At 42.2% G+C, this 17119-nt stretch overlaps 1 protein-coding gene across 2 annotated transcripts in view; it reads right to left on the minus strand.

Moving 5' to 3' along the window:
* Positions 1–12563, minus strand: part of CTCF (CCCTC-binding factor) — a 34202-nt gene extending 21639 nt beyond the window's left edge. Inside the window, exon 1 of one of the 2 annotated variants that reach the window (XM_072117789.1) lies at positions 12257–12563. The gene's annotated coding sequence lies outside the window, so the exon portion shown is untranslated. Of the gene's footprint in view, positions 1–11381; positions 12136–12256 lie in introns of those variants that run through there. The other variant, XM_072117790.1, reaches the window with a different exon arrangement.
* Positions 12564–17119: the final 4556 nt, after the last annotated feature.

The raw sequence follows: 17119 nt of genomic DNA on the forward strand, positions 1-17119 counted from the left end.
TTAGCTCAAAACCGCCCATATCTAACCTATTTTAGTTACAATCAGGTAGGATGGCAGTCTGCTATGACTACGATCTGACCATTTCCTCCATATAAACAAAAATGTGTGCGCTACATGAACGATTATTATGATGATTATTATTATGGGGCAATTTTCTCATAAATGTGAGTTAAGTGAGAGTTTTATTCTGTATCCGATTTATCAATGTGTGCATGAGAGTGGATAATATATATGCTGTAGTTTGACCCGTTTAGGACTAAGCCGCTTTAGTGCTCCAGGTCCAAGTGTATATATGTGGAGTTATATTCAAAAACAACCTTTGACAAGATATTTAGCCTATTAAGCAACTCTAATGTATTAAAACAAAATGGAGGTTGTGTACTAGCCCTCTGGACAGGTCATTACTAAAAGTTAGCTCCAGCTGGCCTTCTGGTTTACCTCTGTAATATGGCACTGCCTTTTTTTTTTTAACCTAGTGGTATAACAGCAATGTTTATGTAATCTTTTCTGCAGCAGCCAGGCTGGTCATTTGCTGGTGTTCTGATATACCCAAGATCAGAGTTTAGAAATTCTTTCTGACTGGATTTTTAGGCATTTTTTAGTTGGTGCTCTTAAAAGGGGTATTCACTTGAATACAAGATTCTTAAACATACCCAGGATAACAAAATAACAATTCTCTAATTCACTGTTATTAACAAAAAATATACATTTCACATGTAGGACCAATTGAGTTTGGAATTATATAAATGCTTATAATTTTGTTTGCCCCTGGATCTATCTGTTAATCTTCTAAATATAGTTAGTTGCATGAATAGCTTCTCAGGTCTGCACTATGCAGTGCTCTTTGCCTCCTGCCCATCCTCCCTGCATTATAAGACCAGCTCAGACACTTTCTGCCGTCAAGCAGCATACAGAGACTAACTCTACTAGCTACAGACTAGATCAGGTCTTTAAGTTCTGCTATGCCTCCCCTGGAGACTGTGTGTTATAGGAGAGATAGATCAGGGATGAGATGCGATTGATCCGTCTTATCACTTTTCTGCGCACATTGTAAGCACACAGCATTTCATAGCACAGAGGATTCATTAAAGAGAACCAGAGTCAGGCAAAATGACCCCCTAAACTAAATATATTTTCATAAACTGCCATTAGTAAGCATTGCCTCTATTCCTTCATTGTACCTCTACATGCCTGTAAACCTGAGCAATGAGGTCCTATAGGTATATGCAAATGATCTGTAAAATGTCCAATGAATCAAATTCAAACTGTCCAGCTTATTTATGAGTGGGAGGCACAGCCACACCCACAGTGCTTGACTGACAGCCTATATAATGATGTCAGGTATAATGGTGTAATGGCTCCTCCATGTGCTTCCTGGTGCTGGCGGCCCCTGCAGCCTGTGTGCGTATAGGAGAGATACAACTGCTCCAGGCAGCCATGTTATAGCAGAACATGTCAGGTACTTGTGCTGCTGATGTCTGTGTCTCTCACATGTGTATTAGGAGGATGCAGCATGTCAGCAGATAAAGCACAGACACTAGCAATGCTTTATTATACATTACACATAGACATGCGCAGGGGGAGGAGAGTGGAGGGGTAACAGGAGTGACATCACTGCCTCTGACCAAGTGACCAGCCTCATTTATATCATAAAGAATAGATCATTTTACAATGATTAATGTATGAATTGACTAGATAAAGACTGGGATGGAATCCTTGTGAGCTGCTCCAAAAGGTTGTGGCAGAGACCTGATGACACGTGTCCTTAAAGTGTCTGCTTCTTAGAGTGTCCCCGTCCACAAGTTACAATGACAATCACTGAGTAATAGAAGCTAAAAGTTAACAGCAAAAAATGAGTAAAATTGTAACGCAAGGTGGTTAAAAGAAGCATAGTTGGTGACTCCATTAGGAAGGGCATGAGTCACAAACCGGAAGTTATGTATATATACACACAGAGGGCAGTGTATTTTTAAAGGGGTTGGCCACTTTTAATTAAATCCATTAACCCCTTAACGCTGAAGCCACTTTTCACCTTCCTGACACGGCCCATTTTTTAAAATCTGACATGTGTCTATTTAAGTGGTTATAACTTTGGAACGCTTTAACATATCCAGTTGATTTTGAGATTGTACTTCCTGTTGGTTGAGAAATTTAATCAATATATTTAGTATTTATTTATGAAATAAATGGAAATTTGGCAAAATTTTTGAAAAAAAACCAATATTTTCCAAATTCAAAATTTTCTACTTTTTGGAAAGTTGGTCATATCACTAAAATAACTTGATAACTAACATTTTCCATATGTCTGCTTTAACTTGGCATCATTTTTCAAACATCTTTTCCTTTTTTTAGGATGTTAGGAGGCTTATAACTAGGTGCAATTTTTCAGATTTTCATGAAAATCATCAAAACCTACTTTTGGAGGGTCAATTTAGTTAGAAGTGACTTTATAAGGCCCACATGACAGAAACCCCCCACAAATGACACCATTTCAGAAACTGCACCCCTCAAAATATTCAAAACAACCTTTGGGAATTTTGTTAACCCTATTAGTGTTTTATGAGGGTGAAAGATAAATGAAAGTGAAATTACAGAAATGTAATTTTATCTTACTATAGATTCATTGAACACTAAAATTTGCACCATCACAATGGGTTAAAAAAGAAAATGCATTTTACAATGTTGAGGGCAATTCCTCCTGAGTATGCCAATACCCATTTTGTCAATGTACCCTGCTGTACGGACACAGTGGGGCACCTGGAAGGGAAAGAGCGTTGTTTCGTTTTTGCAGGGCAAATATGGCTGAAAAAGTTTACATGTGTCAGGATGCATTTGGAGAGCCGTAGTGGTACCAAAACAGAGGAAAGCCCCAACATGAGACACCATTTTGGAAAGTACACCCCTTGGAGAGTTTAGCAAGGTGTAATTTGTGTAGTTGCCCCAACAGGTGTTTGATTCATTTAGGCCCCAAAAGGGAAAATGGGTGAAAATTTTCTCAAAAGTCACTTTTACCCCAAATTTTTTTAAGCCACAAGGGATAAAAGATGAAACAACCCCCATAAATGTGTAAAACTATTTCTCCTAAGCACCGAACTGCACCACTTTTTCATATAAAGTGTTGTATGGGTACACAGTAGGGCTCAGAAGGGAAAGAGGGGCGTTGGCCTTTTAGAGGCCAGATTTGACAATCATCCTTTACATGTGTCAGGATGCATTTGAAGAGCCCTAGTGGTACCAAAACAGAGTGGAACCCCAACAAGTGTCGCCATTTTGGAAAGTGCACCGTTTGGAGAATTTAGTAAGGTGTAATATATGTATTTTCCCCTACAGGTCTTTGCTTCAATTAGGTCCCTAAAAGGAAAAATATGAACATTTTCCCCAAAAAGTCACTTTTACGGCTATTTTTTGTATCCCATAAGGCATTAAAGATGAAACAACCCCAAAAAATGTGTACTAGCATTTCTCCCGAGTATAAAATTGCCCCACACATGCAAATAAAATGTTGTATGGGTACGCAGTGAAGCTCAGAAGGGAAAGAGGGGCGTTGGCCTTTTAGAAGCCAAATTTGACAGACATCCTTTACATGTGTCAGGATGCATTTAGAGAGCCGTAGCGGTACCAAAACAGAGGGGAACCCCAACAAGTATCACCATTTTGGAAAGTACACCCCTTAGAGAATTTAGCAAGGTGTAATATGTGTATTTGTCCGTAAAGTTGTTTGATTTCATTAGGACTTAAATAGGAAAAAGGTGAAAATTTTCTTATAAAGGTCATTGTACCCCTAATTTTTTATAGCCACAAGGGATAAAAATATGTAATAACCCCCCAAAATGTGTAAACCTATTTCTCTCGAGTGTAGAAGTACCCCACATATGTATATAAAATGTTGTATGGGCGCACAGTAAAAGGGAAGGGGGATGTTTGCCTTTTAGAAGCCAAATTTGACAGAAATGTTTGACATGCATTTGGAGAACCCTAGTGGTATAAAACAGATTAGAATCCGAAAAGTGACCCTAATTTTTGAACGCACACCCCTTAGAGAATTATTCAATGTGTAATATATGTATTTGCCCCTACAGGTGAATGATCCAATTAGGCCCTAATCATTAAAAAGGTGAAAATTTCCCTATAAATGTCACTTTACCTCTAATTTTTGTAAACTACAAGGGATAATATATTAAATAACCCCAAAAAGGTTTAAAACTATTTCTCCCGAGTGTAGAAGTACCCCACATGTGCATATAAAATACTTTCTGGGCGCACAGTAGAGGAAAAGAGGGATGTTTGTCTTTTAGAGGCCAAATTTGACAGAAATCCTTCACATGTGTCAGGATACATTTGGAGAGTAGTGGTACCAAAACAGAGGAAAACCCGAAAAGTGACCCCAATTGTTGAATGTACACCCCTTGGGGAATTTAGCAAGGTGTAATATGTGGTGTAGGGTAATACACGTGGTGAAATGAGCATTTTGAACATATAGGTGGTTTCCAAATATGATGTGCAATGGAGTCCAAGATGGAAATTGCAATTATTTCTGGAAAGTTCAGTGCCCGTTATGTGGCGCCCCTTATGAAATAATGGAGGGGTATAGGGAGCAACGGGACATAACAGTTGTTACAATTATTCATTTTACCTAAATGAATTCACAACAGCTTGGGCGTGAATTGTGAATGTGTTGCGTATAAGGAGGTAGAATATACCAGGGAACCAACTAAACTTTTGTCACTCTGGAGGTGTCGCAGGTCTCTTAGTAGTATATAGTGTCCATCCTAACTTCTCTTTTGGAACAGACTCTTTCTTGAGTCCTACCATTAGAAGCAGCGGAATTCACCGGGAAAATGCTGTCCTGGAACATCTAAACCAGAGGTACTGGGGCCCGTCCTTCTTGTCCCAATATTAGTTTCCTAATACCTTCCTCTTGAAAACGGAGAAATGATACGGCAGGACGTGCACATTGTAATAGCACGTGAGAGTTGTACAGCGTAATCTGTACAATGTGCACGGCCAGCGCTTTTGTACCATATCTTCATTTTCCGTAGGGAAATTATCGCCAAGTGTTGCTCTTATTCACCCTAGCGATGCCCATTGTGACGAATATTGCTGCTTTTGGCTGGACCAAATCAACCAGCCAATAGCGGCAAACATGGACAGAACCCCTCTGGACCTCAAGGCAAAATTGGTGGTTGTCAGGAATAGCCGCCACCCTGCCCCGATCACCGTGTCTACAGACATAGTGATCGGTATTACTGACGTCATAAGTAAATTCGCTTCTATTGGCTGGTCTGAATTGATGAGCCAATAGCAGCGATCATGAACTGGGGGTGTGGGGGCGACGTAACCCTTCTGGTCCATGGGGCAGGATGGATGGCTGTCAGGAAGAGCCGCCATCTTGCTGTGTCTGAACCGTGTTGGCAAGTCACTACCCGCCACACCGTTCTATAACAACGCGCATTGGGAATAGGCTATACAATCTATTTATTTTTTAAGCAATTTAGTCAAATAAGGGATTATTTTTTGCGGGGTTGAGATGCACTGTAAAAAAAACCCTTCATTTTAGTGGGTTTTTAGTTTATTGAAGCAATTTTATTAACTTTTTACATGTGGAGGAAAATAAAATCATCAATTCTTGTTTGGGATTTTTAGCATTTTTTTAGGGGGGTGTTCACTGTAGCATAACAATAATATATTATCTTTATTCTACGGATCACTACGATTACGGTGATACCTCATTTATATATATTTTTTTATATTTGTCCAATTTTATAGAAGGAAAACTAGAATAGAAAAAATTGCATTTGTTTTAGTATTGCCATTTTTATAGCAGCATCACTATAGTATTTTTTGATTTTGCGTGAAAAGTTGTCCTTTTCAGTGGTATAATTTTGGTGCTTGTAACTTTTTCGGATGACTTTTTAGAACATTTTTTGTAAAGCAATTTGATAAAAAGTTTTAATTTTTGGCAAGTTTATTGGGGTTTTTTCTACCACGTTCACAGAGCGGGTCCAATTATGATTAGGATTTATTGTACAGATTGTTACGGACGCAGCGATACCAAATAAGTGGGGGGTTTTTGTGATTCAGTGTTTTTTATACTTTATTACTTGTGTACAGGGAAATGTGGTGTTTGTGGGGACTTTCATTTTCTTTTATTATTTATTTTTATTTAAAAAACCTTTATTGTTTTAACTTTTTTTTTACAGTAACTGACATTTTCGCTTGAACAAGTGATCTTCTGATCACTTGTTCAAGCTCTTTTACAGGTTACACAGTGCAATACAGAAGTATTGCACTGTGTAATGTACGGCACGGACTGGCTACGACTAAGGGCGCTCTCCCGCCCGAAACGCGCCAGGTTTTTTCTCTCATGGACGTCCTATGATGTTTTTATCATGTTATTTTCTCTAATAAAGTGGACTTTTAATAATTAATTTTGCCTTTCGTTGGAAGCTGGACTACACCCTTTTCTATTGCTTTCTTAAAAGGACATCTATCATCAGTTAAGTGATGGTAGATTTGTCCTAATAAGAAGTTCCCGAGGAACGATGTTCTCTAGGACTTCTTATTAAACTCCAAATGCCACGATTGCAGATATAAAAGTCATACAAGTTACGGTCCAGTCCACAACAGAGCGGGTGATGGGCAAGACTGCTAGCGCAACAGGGGAGGGCATAAATTAAGATAAAAGGCTCCCTAAGGCACTTAGGTGATTTAAGCAGAGTGCACCAGGTAATTGGCATAACTTGTAGGACTCTGCAATCACAGCATATAGAGTTATAATCAAAGAAGTCCTGAAGAACAATGTTCCTCAGGAACTTCTTAATAGGACACAAAACATAAATGAAATATTTCACTGATACACTGCTCAAAATAAATAAAGGGAACACAAATAACAAAACCTAAATCTGAATGAATTAAATATCCTCATTGAATACTTTGTTCTGTACAAAGTTTAATGTGCTGACAACAAAATCACCAAAAAAAAAAATAAAATAAAAAAATCTCAATGGAAATCAACTTTGATGAAATGTCTGTCAAAAAAGACAAAATGAGGCTCAGTATTGTGTGTGGCCTCCACGTGCCTAAATGACCTCCCTAAAATGCCTTGGCAACCCACACAAGTGGTTCAGATAGTGCAGCTCATCCAGGATGGAACATCAATGAAACCTGTGGCCAGAAGGTTTGCGGTGTCTGTTTGGCAGTGTCCAGGGGCGCTACTAGGCCAGAAGACCAGGAAATATGGAGGGGGGCATAGAAAGGAAACAACACAGCAGGAGGATCGCTACCTCTGCCTTTGTGCAAGGGGACCCGGAGGAACACTGACCAAGCCCTGTACAATGACCTCCAGCAGCCAGAAATGTGCATGTGTATGTACAAAAAGTTAAAAACAGACTCCATGACGATGGCAAAAGGGTTCAGCAACCACAGATGGGGGTTGTGCTCACAGCCCAACTCTGTGCAGGACACTTGGCATTCGCCAGAGAACACCAAGATTTGAAAATTCATCACTGGCGTCCTAGTTCTCTTCACAGATGAAAACAGGTTCACACTGAGCACATGTGACAGATGTGACAGTCTGGAGATGCCGATGAGAGCGATCTGCTGCCTGCAACATCCTTCAGCATGACCGGTTTGGCAGTGGGTCAGTAATGGTGTGGGTGACATTTCTTAGCCCTCCATGTGCTCACCCGAGGTGGCCAGACTGCCATTAGGTACAGAGAGGAGATCCACAGACCCCTTGTGACCCCATATGCTGGTGCGGTTGACCCTGTGTTCCTCCTAATACAGGACAATGTTACACAATAGGGGACATGCATCACTCCTATTTCTTTTGCTTTTTTTGTGAGACTTTTTGCAGTTTGAGACTATTTAAGCACAGAATCAAGCAACATCCCAAAGTTGGTTTCCTTTTGGGGTTGGAATTGTCCAATTCTTACGCCTAATAAACTATCAAAACAGAGCATGCTAGACCCAGACTTACTTTTGGTAAACTACTATTTGGGACTGAAAAGTCACACACCATAAAAAGTCTCAAAAGTGGGACTAAACAGGCAACTCATCACATGTATCACAAAGAGGAAAAACTTAAGATACATTGCAGTGATTCAGTAATCCAACTTCAGTAAACTTTAAAAAGTGGCAGCTGAAAAAAATATGATACAAGTGCCTCAGAGTGTCTGGAAGCTATTGAAGCTATGGACTGGCCCTCTCATTCCCCAGAGCTGAATCCCATTGAGCACATCTGGTAAATCATGTCTTGCTCCAGCTACCAATGTCAGGTTGCACCACGTTTCTAATTTGTATTCAGGATAACAAAATAACTCATTCTCTAATGTTAATAACAAAAATACAGCATTTCATAAATAAGTCCAACTTGTCTCTATCAGCCCTGGTGTACACAATTTCAGTAGCCTCTAGACACGACCCTGTAACTTCTGACTTCGGGTCGGGTGGATTTCTGTGTGACAGCATGCTGTGTGCCTGTAGCCACTCCCCCTGCACAGAGCTCAGAGACACTCACTGATCAAGACAAGTGATCCAGGAAAATGGGGATGCAGGCACATATCTGTGAGATGATGCATCTCTGATCTTTGTGTCAGTGTGTTAGCACAATGTTAGTAGCCAGATGAAAGTGTATATACACCTTTACCCTGATGTAACCACATTGTCACCCCACAGAAAAAAAAAAAAAAAAAAAAAAAAAAGAAGTGCAAGCTGCAATGTGTGCAGTTTGCCTGTGGAGAATGCAGGGTGTGACAGATTCATGAAATCTTCATCAATCTGGCACACAATTTAGAGCCAGGCTGGAGCGGGCTATTTAAAAATAAACATGTACCAACATCCCGTGCCACAGTGCGTCTGACCTGTGTCCAGGTTTGGTTTCAGCCGGAAGCTCCCAGTGCCTTACAATGCAGAGAAATAGGGACGGATGGGAGTGGCTGTCGGGAAGCTCCCTGTGCACAGCTTCTGTGCCCCAGGACACTAGCAGTGACAGAGGTGGCAAGTTTTTTTTTTTTTAAATGGCCCACCCCAAAGTTATTTCTTTAAGGGCATCTACCACAAGAATGAAGGACTGTATGTAAAAGGGGCTCCAGGCTCCATAGGTGTTAATGGAGTCTGGAACCCGTCTGGCTTATTTGCATACGGTATTTCATACTCGTGGTAGATGTCCATTAAAGAGAACCCGTCATGCAAAATAACCCCCCTAAACTAAATATATTTTCATAAACTGCCATTAGAGAGCATTGCCTCTATCCCTTCATTGTCCCTCTACATGCCTGTAAACCTGAGCAATGAGGTCCTAAAGCTGTATGCAAATGACCTGTGAAATGTCCAATGAAGCATTAGCATATTCAAGCTGTCCACTCTATTCATGAGTGGGAGGCACAGCCACACCCCCAGTGCTTGACTGACAGCCTGTATAATGATGTGAGGCTGTATAATGAAGTGCTTCCTGGTGCTGGTGGCCACGCCCCCTGCAGCCTGTGTGTGCATGTGTGTGTGTTTAGGAGAGATACAACAGCTCCAAGCAGCCATGTTACAGCAGAACATGTCAGATTCATGTGTAGCTGATGTCTGTGTCTCTGTATATTAGGAGGATGCAGCATGTCAGATTCATGTGTAGCTGATGTCTGTGTCACACATGTGTATTAGGAGGATGCAGCATGTCAGCAGATGCAGCACTCACACTAGATGCTTTACCATACATTACACACAGACATGAGCAGGGGGAGGAGAGGGGAGGGGTAACATCACTGCCTCTGACCATGTGACCAGCCTCATTTACATGATAAAAAATAGATGATTTTACCATGAATAATGTATGAAATAACTAGATAAATGCTGGGATGGGATCCTTGTGAGCTGCTCCAACAGGTAGTAGTGACAGGACAAGTGACACAGACCTAATTACAGGTGTCCTTTAAACTCAGAAAACTCCTTTAAGTGTCTGCTTAGAGAGTTCCTGCCCACTCTAGAATTTTACACCAACTACTACTGAGTTGAAACCGCTAAAACAGCAATAAAACTGAGCAAAATTATAAAAGGGACAAAAATTATCTTTACGGTATAAACATCACTAGATTAAAACAGGGAGTATAACAATTTTCTTGTATAAATAGACGTCTAATAACATTATAAACCACTAGGAGTTAGGCTATATTCCCACTGCCGTGTGCCCGCCGCACCGTAGCAGGACGGGCACACGGCAGCGCGGGGAGAGGAGGAGGTGAGCGCACGGCGCCATAATACGGGGAAAGATGGGACATGTCCTATCTTTCCCCGGGCTACGGGGCGGTACGGTGCCGCACATATATACATCCCCCATACTGTAGTGTGAATGTAGCCTTATTTGTATTCCGCCAAAGCTAAAAACACAAAATTAGTGGAGATTATCATCCTTCTGGAAAAATGTAAGTGCTGCCTCTGCACCCATGCAACACATGAAATGTGGCCCATCCAGAAGTCTCCGCCTCCATGACATTATACAACCAATTAACATACAATATAAAAGAAATTGTTTCACATAGTCCATGATCAAATAGTATGCAAACCAAGAAAAGGGACTCCATGCATCATATTGATATGATGGAAGGAATCTCAATCCCAGCAGTACTCTGCACTGGGAAGGCACAATAGAAACTGGGAAATTGAAGTTCTCCACAATATATAATATTGAGCCCTGTGACGGCCAGTTCTCAAACTGTATGTACAGAACGATACATTGATAGAATAGTCACTCAATATACATAGCTTTTCCAACAAAATATTTTGTCCGACTGCTTTCGTGCACCCACCCGTTCCTATCACCCAGCACTTGAGCAGGCGGAAACAAACAGGTGCACGGTTTCGACGGACCACAGCGCGGGACACCAGGATGGTCGGTAGAGGCTAGTAAAGCTTTGTTTTGCTTTTTTTAAAGCCCTCCGCAGCCCAACTGCTAATTGTTTCCAATAGTTGGACAACCCCTTTAATTCTTTCAATCTCCTCTTTCACTACAACCTTAAGATAACACTATTTTCATGGTGGCAGTTTTACTTCAAGTACAACATACACCAATACTGAAAAGTTATAATGTAATGAAAGAAAAAAACTAAACTCAACAGGTTTTACAGCAGCCTGATTTTCTGTCCTTGTCAGACTAGAATTAACAATGGTGACCAGAAATACAGCAAGAAAAAACCTGACTTTTGTAGCTTTGAAACCATTGCATAAGTTTCATCTGACAACGAATATTAGGGAATGGAAGGAGCAAGTTTCCAATAAAGCTATAATCACATCTGTCTTTTTAATTTCAGGCAGCTTGGAATATGTAAAGTCATTTTTCACAAAAAGGTCAAAGGCTCCAAGGAAATAGAAGGATGTGAAAACAGTAGTGCACTCACAATTTTATATAATGAGGCCCCTGTGCAGGCGAATAATCAGTATGAACGATGCCCTGGCGTTATTCTATGCCTGGAGACCGCCGCCACTGCCCTCAGGACTAGCGCTTCCAGGTGCTCCCAAGATACGTACACTATATACCGCGCTGCATTACCGCCAACACGTAGCCGCATATTTTCCGTGCTTAAAACGGCACAAAAACCTCCAAAAGTAAAAGCTACTTTTACAATCCCAACGGCCGAACAAGATTTGCACAGCAGCCCAGCGTCTCCCTCCTCCCGCCACCGAGACATCTCCTTCCAGAGCTGCCAATATGCCATGTACAAGGCTTCGGGCGTGGTTGTATAACACTATAATACCGGAAAAAATTCTGAAATCTATTTTAATGGATACACATTGTGCGTACGTGATGCCCGACAGACGAGTATAAAACGCGGGAATACACCAGGAAATAAGTAGTTATCTTATTTGTAGGCTGGACTAAATAATGAAAATACCATACATAAAAGTTTCCATAAAAAAAATATTATATTGCATTTAAAAGATTACAGCTAGTCAGTGTCCCGCCATCGCAAACCCAAATCAGCGGGAGAAAAATAAAGCAGCCGAGAGTAAAATGGAGGTCAGGCCCAGAGCCGCGGACGCCTGAGAACTACATCCCTCCATCTATCCCAATCCTAGCGGCATCCAGGGTGCACAGCAAGTCACGTTGCTTCAGAACTCATGTCCTTAGGCCCGGGCTACAGACATTTTGCCAAAATACAAATAACGATAGAGGGAGACAAACACCCCCAACAGACGCCCGAACCGGAGCCCCATCGTGACACCTAGAGGCCGGAGAAAGATCCTGCAAAATCGCGTTTTTAACTCTCCTTACCTCCCTAGAGCAGCTTTTTCGTTGTTTTTTTCTGCTTTTCGGACAGATTCAGATGATCCAGACTGAACGACCCGCCAAAGACGAGAACGGATGCGCCAGACGATAACCAGCTCACCGTTTAATCTCTCCAAACCCCTGTTTCACAAAATGGCGGAATCATCAGTTAGGGAGCATGCGTAGTTGAGGCGGGGCCAAGGGGCTTCTGGAAGTTGTAGTTTGATGCGGCTCACAGAGCTAAACTACACAGACGCTCGGGGACTGGGACGATATGTTACTGGCCTGGGCGGGGGAGATCTACTCCAGAGGCGAACTGCAATTTGAGCGCCAAATTTGAAAGGCGACGTGGTGACGTCGGTAATGTACGTGTCTGTAGCTGCGGGAAATAGAAGTCTGCATTTACGGAATTGTGGTGGGTGGTTAGAAGCTGTGCTATGGAACTACTCACATTGGTCACTATCTGGTGTGAGCTATGGCGGTGGAGCAATACGCCTGCCTGCACGGATTGTTGCAGAGCACAGGAAAGAGGGGCTGTGAATGTGAATAGCGTCTTGATTTTTTATGAAACTGCGTTTTTTTTGTTTGTTTTTTTTAACAACAAGCAGAAGTGCATTTTGCAGAATTAAGATGTTATGCATTTGGTATTGGCTCTTTAATTGTATGTATATAGTAAGCCTTTCACGGCTCGTACACACATGCTGTATTTGTCACATTTTTAAAGGGAACCTACCACCACGAATCTACCTATAAAGGTAGATCGGGTGGTAGGTGGATGTATGGGACGTGAGGATAGCCCTTTTTAGAGCTAATCCTCACGTCCCCGCTAGCCTAGCATAAACTTTATTGCCCTAATATGTTAATTTAATTAAGCGGCTACCGGGGCGTGGAGTAGCCGGACACGAGGCTACACGGCGCGGCTACTCCACGCCCCAGTAGCTGCTTTCCCCCGCCTACCCTGTGATCTTCGGCGCGCAGCTCCTGGCAGCTGCGCGCCCTCGTCCGAGAAGCCGGAGTTCTGCGCATGCGCAGTAACTCCGGCCAAGATGCGCGATCTCGGGAACGAGGCCGGAGTTACTGCGCATGCGCAGAACTCCGGCTTCTCGGACGAGGGCGCGCAGCTGCCAGGAGCTGCGCGCCGAAGATCACAGGGTAGGCGGGGGAAAGCAGCTACTGGGGCGTGGAGTAGCCGCGCCGTGTAGCCTCGTGTCCGGCTACTCCACGCCCCGGTAGCCGCTTAATTAAATTAACATATTAGGGCAATAAAGTTTATGCTAGGCTAGCGGGGACGTGAGGATTAGCTCTAAAAAGGGCTATCCTCACGTCCCATACATCCACCTACCACCCGATCTACCTTTATAGGTAGATTCGTGGTGGTAGGTGCCCTTTAAACATCCAAACCCCCAGTGGGAGGAGCTTCGCCAAAAGCACAAATACACTTCCGTTATGCAGGCCCTCTCCCACTTACATTTTCGATGCTTTTTAAAACGTGACAAACGCCACCTGAGAACGTGGCCCCCGGGATCAGTCCACTATTAGTTTTTGCAATTAACTGCCCGCATTCCAAAAGTCATGACATAGCTGTCACTAAACTGTCCACTAAAACTAAGCTAAACATACTTGCGATTGTTCTCTTCATCCCAATCCCTGCGCTGGTCATTAATCTTGACACACCGGGATCGCCTGAAAAAATAAAGACTTACAAAAAACAGGCCTATGCACCTCTTCAACATGCTGGAGATGGAGGAAAAGTCACGCTGGAGGTATGAATAAATAGCAACTGGACATTGCAGTCTGGACTGTTTTTATCAGAAGTTTTTTTTTTCTTCTCTCCTCGGCATGTCAAGATTAACCGGTTAAGGACCGGGCGATTTCCCGTTTTTTTCATTTCCATTTTTCACTCCCCACCTTCAAAAATCTATAACTTTTTTATTTTTACACGTAAAAAGCTATGTGACGTCTCGTTTTTTGCGTAACAAATTGCACTTCATAGTGATCGCATTGAATATTCCATGCCATGTACTGGGAAGCGGGAAAAAAATTCCAAATGCAGTGAAAATGGTGAAAAAACGCATTTGTGTCGTATTCTTGTGGGCTTGGATATTACGGCTTTCACTTCACACCACAAATGACGCATCTAAATTATTCTTTGGGTCAGTACGATTACAGGGATACCAAATTTGTATAGGTTTTATAATGTTTTCATACATTTACAAAAATTAAAACCTCATGAACAAAAATTTTTTTTTATTTTGCAGTCTTCTTGTGCTTATAACTTTTCCATACTTCGTTGGATGGAGTTGAGGGTGGTGTCATTTTTTGCGACTTTTGATGATGTTTTCAATTATATTATTGTTAGGACTGTACGACCTTTTGATCACTTTTTATAGAATTTTTAATTTTTTTTTAAATGGCAAAAAAGCGAAAAGCAAAGTTTTGACTTTGGACGCGATTTTCCGTTACGGGGTTAAACACAGTGAAAAACCGTTATTATATTTTGATAGATCAGGCATTTTCGGACACGGCGATACCTAATGTGTTTATGATTTTTACTGTTTATATTTATATCAGTTCTAGGGAAAGGGGGGTGATTTGAATTTTTAGGTTTTTTTATTCTAATTTTTTTTAACTTTTTTTTTATTTTTCAGACTCCCTTTGGTACTTTAACCCTAGGTTGTCTGATCGATCCTACCATATACTGCCATACTACAGTATGGCAGTATATGGGGATTTTACTCCTCATACATTGCAATGTGCTGATAGCACATTGTAATGAATGGGTTGACCCGAAGCTACCATGGTGACGGATCGCCGCTCCCCGATGACGTCACGGGGACCGGCGATCCTCGGAAAGATGGCGGCGCCCATGCGCCGATCAGCAAGAAAACTCCCGTGAACGGTGCCGGCACCGATCGCGGGTGTTACCGGTAAGCCTTTGCTGCAATATACAGCAAAAACTTACCGGCTATGGAGAGGGCTCGGCCCGCGAGCCCTCTCCCTGCATCGGAACGCGACCACCGCCGTGAATACACGGCGGGCGGTCGCAAACCGGTTAAAGAAGACAAGCACCAGGATTGGGATGAAGAGGATAGTAGGTGAGGTGAGCATGTTTAGCTTGGTTGTACTGTCCTTTAGTGGTAGATTTCCTCTGACAGTCTGTACAAACATGAGATTCTAGGTGCCTCGGATCCGATGTTATAGCCCTTTGAAGTGTGCCCCCCTCCAGCTTCTTAGTTGGCAGGTTGCAGGGAGAATTTGGAGGACGGTGCACAGATGAGCTGCTCATACCTCAGATAAATATTGACTTTATATGTTTTTAAATTTTGATAAGGGATCATGTAAACATGTTATTAACCCTATCCTGCCTGAACAATCCAAGAGCACACATGTTCTCTGAATGTCATATATTGAGTTTAACTTTGAACATTTGATTCCCTTCGCTTAAGGTGACTACATATTAACACCACAGCCCAGAACTTGTCCAAAAAGTTATAAGTAACACACGTTCTTTAATAAAAGTTTTTATTTCACACCAGCCTTCATTATGTCGTTCTTACTCAAATTCTTATGAACCGTGAAAGGTTCTGTTATTGTTTAAGGTTACAATGGCGCACATCTAAATGTGACTTCTCTCATTAACTTTGTTTATGGATAGCTTTTGTATTTGATTTAATGGTATGTAAGGAGTTTATAATAATACATCTGTTTGCAGCAAATTTTCAGCAAAAATTGTTTGTTGCCCCCTGTGGATTTAACATTCCATTTGGTGAATATAAACATGTAGGGTATGTACACTCACCGGCTACTTTATTAGGTACACCATGCTAGTAAAGGGTTGGACCCCCTTTTGCCTTCAGAACTGCCTCAATTCTTCGTGGCATAGATTCAACAAGGTGCTGGAAGCATTCCTCAGAGATTTTGGTCCATATTGACATGATGGCATCACACAGTTGCCGCAGATTTGTCGGCTGCACATCCATGATGCGAATCTCCCGTTCCACCACATCCCAAAGATGCTCTATTGGATTGAGATCTGGTGACTGTGGAGGCCATTTGAGTACAGTGAACTCATTGTCATGTTCAAGAAACCAGTCTGAGATGATTCCAGCTTTATGACATGGCGCATTATCCTGCTGAAAGTAGCCATCAGATGTTGGGTACATTGTGGTCATAAAGGGATGGACATGGTCAGCAACAATATTCAGGTAGGCTGTAGTGTTGCAACGATGCTCAATTGGTACCAAGGGGCCAAAAGAGTGCCAAGAAAATATTCCCCACACCATGACACCACCAGCCTGAACCGTTGATACAAGGCAGGATGGATCCATGCTTTCATGTTGTTGACGCCAAATTCTGACCCTACCATCCGAATGTCGCAGCAGAAATCGAGACTCATCAGACCAGGCAACGTTTTTCCAATCTTCTACTGTCCAATTTCGATGAGCTTGTGCAAATTGTAGCCTCAGTTTCCTGTTCTTAGCTGAAAGGAGTGGCACCCGGTGTGGTCTTCTGCTGCTGTAGCCCATCTGCCTCAAAGTTTGACGTACTGTGCGTTCAGAGATGCTCTTCTGCCTACCTTGGTTGTAACGGGTGGCGATTTGAGTCACTGTTGCCTTTCTATCAGCTCGAACCAGTCTGCCCATTCTCCTCTGACCTCTGGCATCAACAAGGCATTTCCGCCCACAGAACTGCCGCTCACTGAATGTTTTTTCTTTTTTGGACCATTCTCTGTAAACCCTAGAGATGGTTGTGCGTGAAAATCCCAGTAGATAAGCAGTTTCTGAAATACTCAGACCAGCCCTTCTGGCACCAACAACCATGCCACGTTCAAAGGCACTCAAATCACCTTTCTTCCCCATACTGATGCTC

This window comes from Engystomops pustulosus, chromosome 7 (assembly GCF_040894005.1).
Source record: "Engystomops pustulosus chromosome 7, aEngPut4.maternal, whole genome shotgun sequence".
NCBI lineage: Eukaryota > Metazoa > Chordata > Amphibia > Anura > Leptodactylidae > Engystomops > Engystomops pustulosus.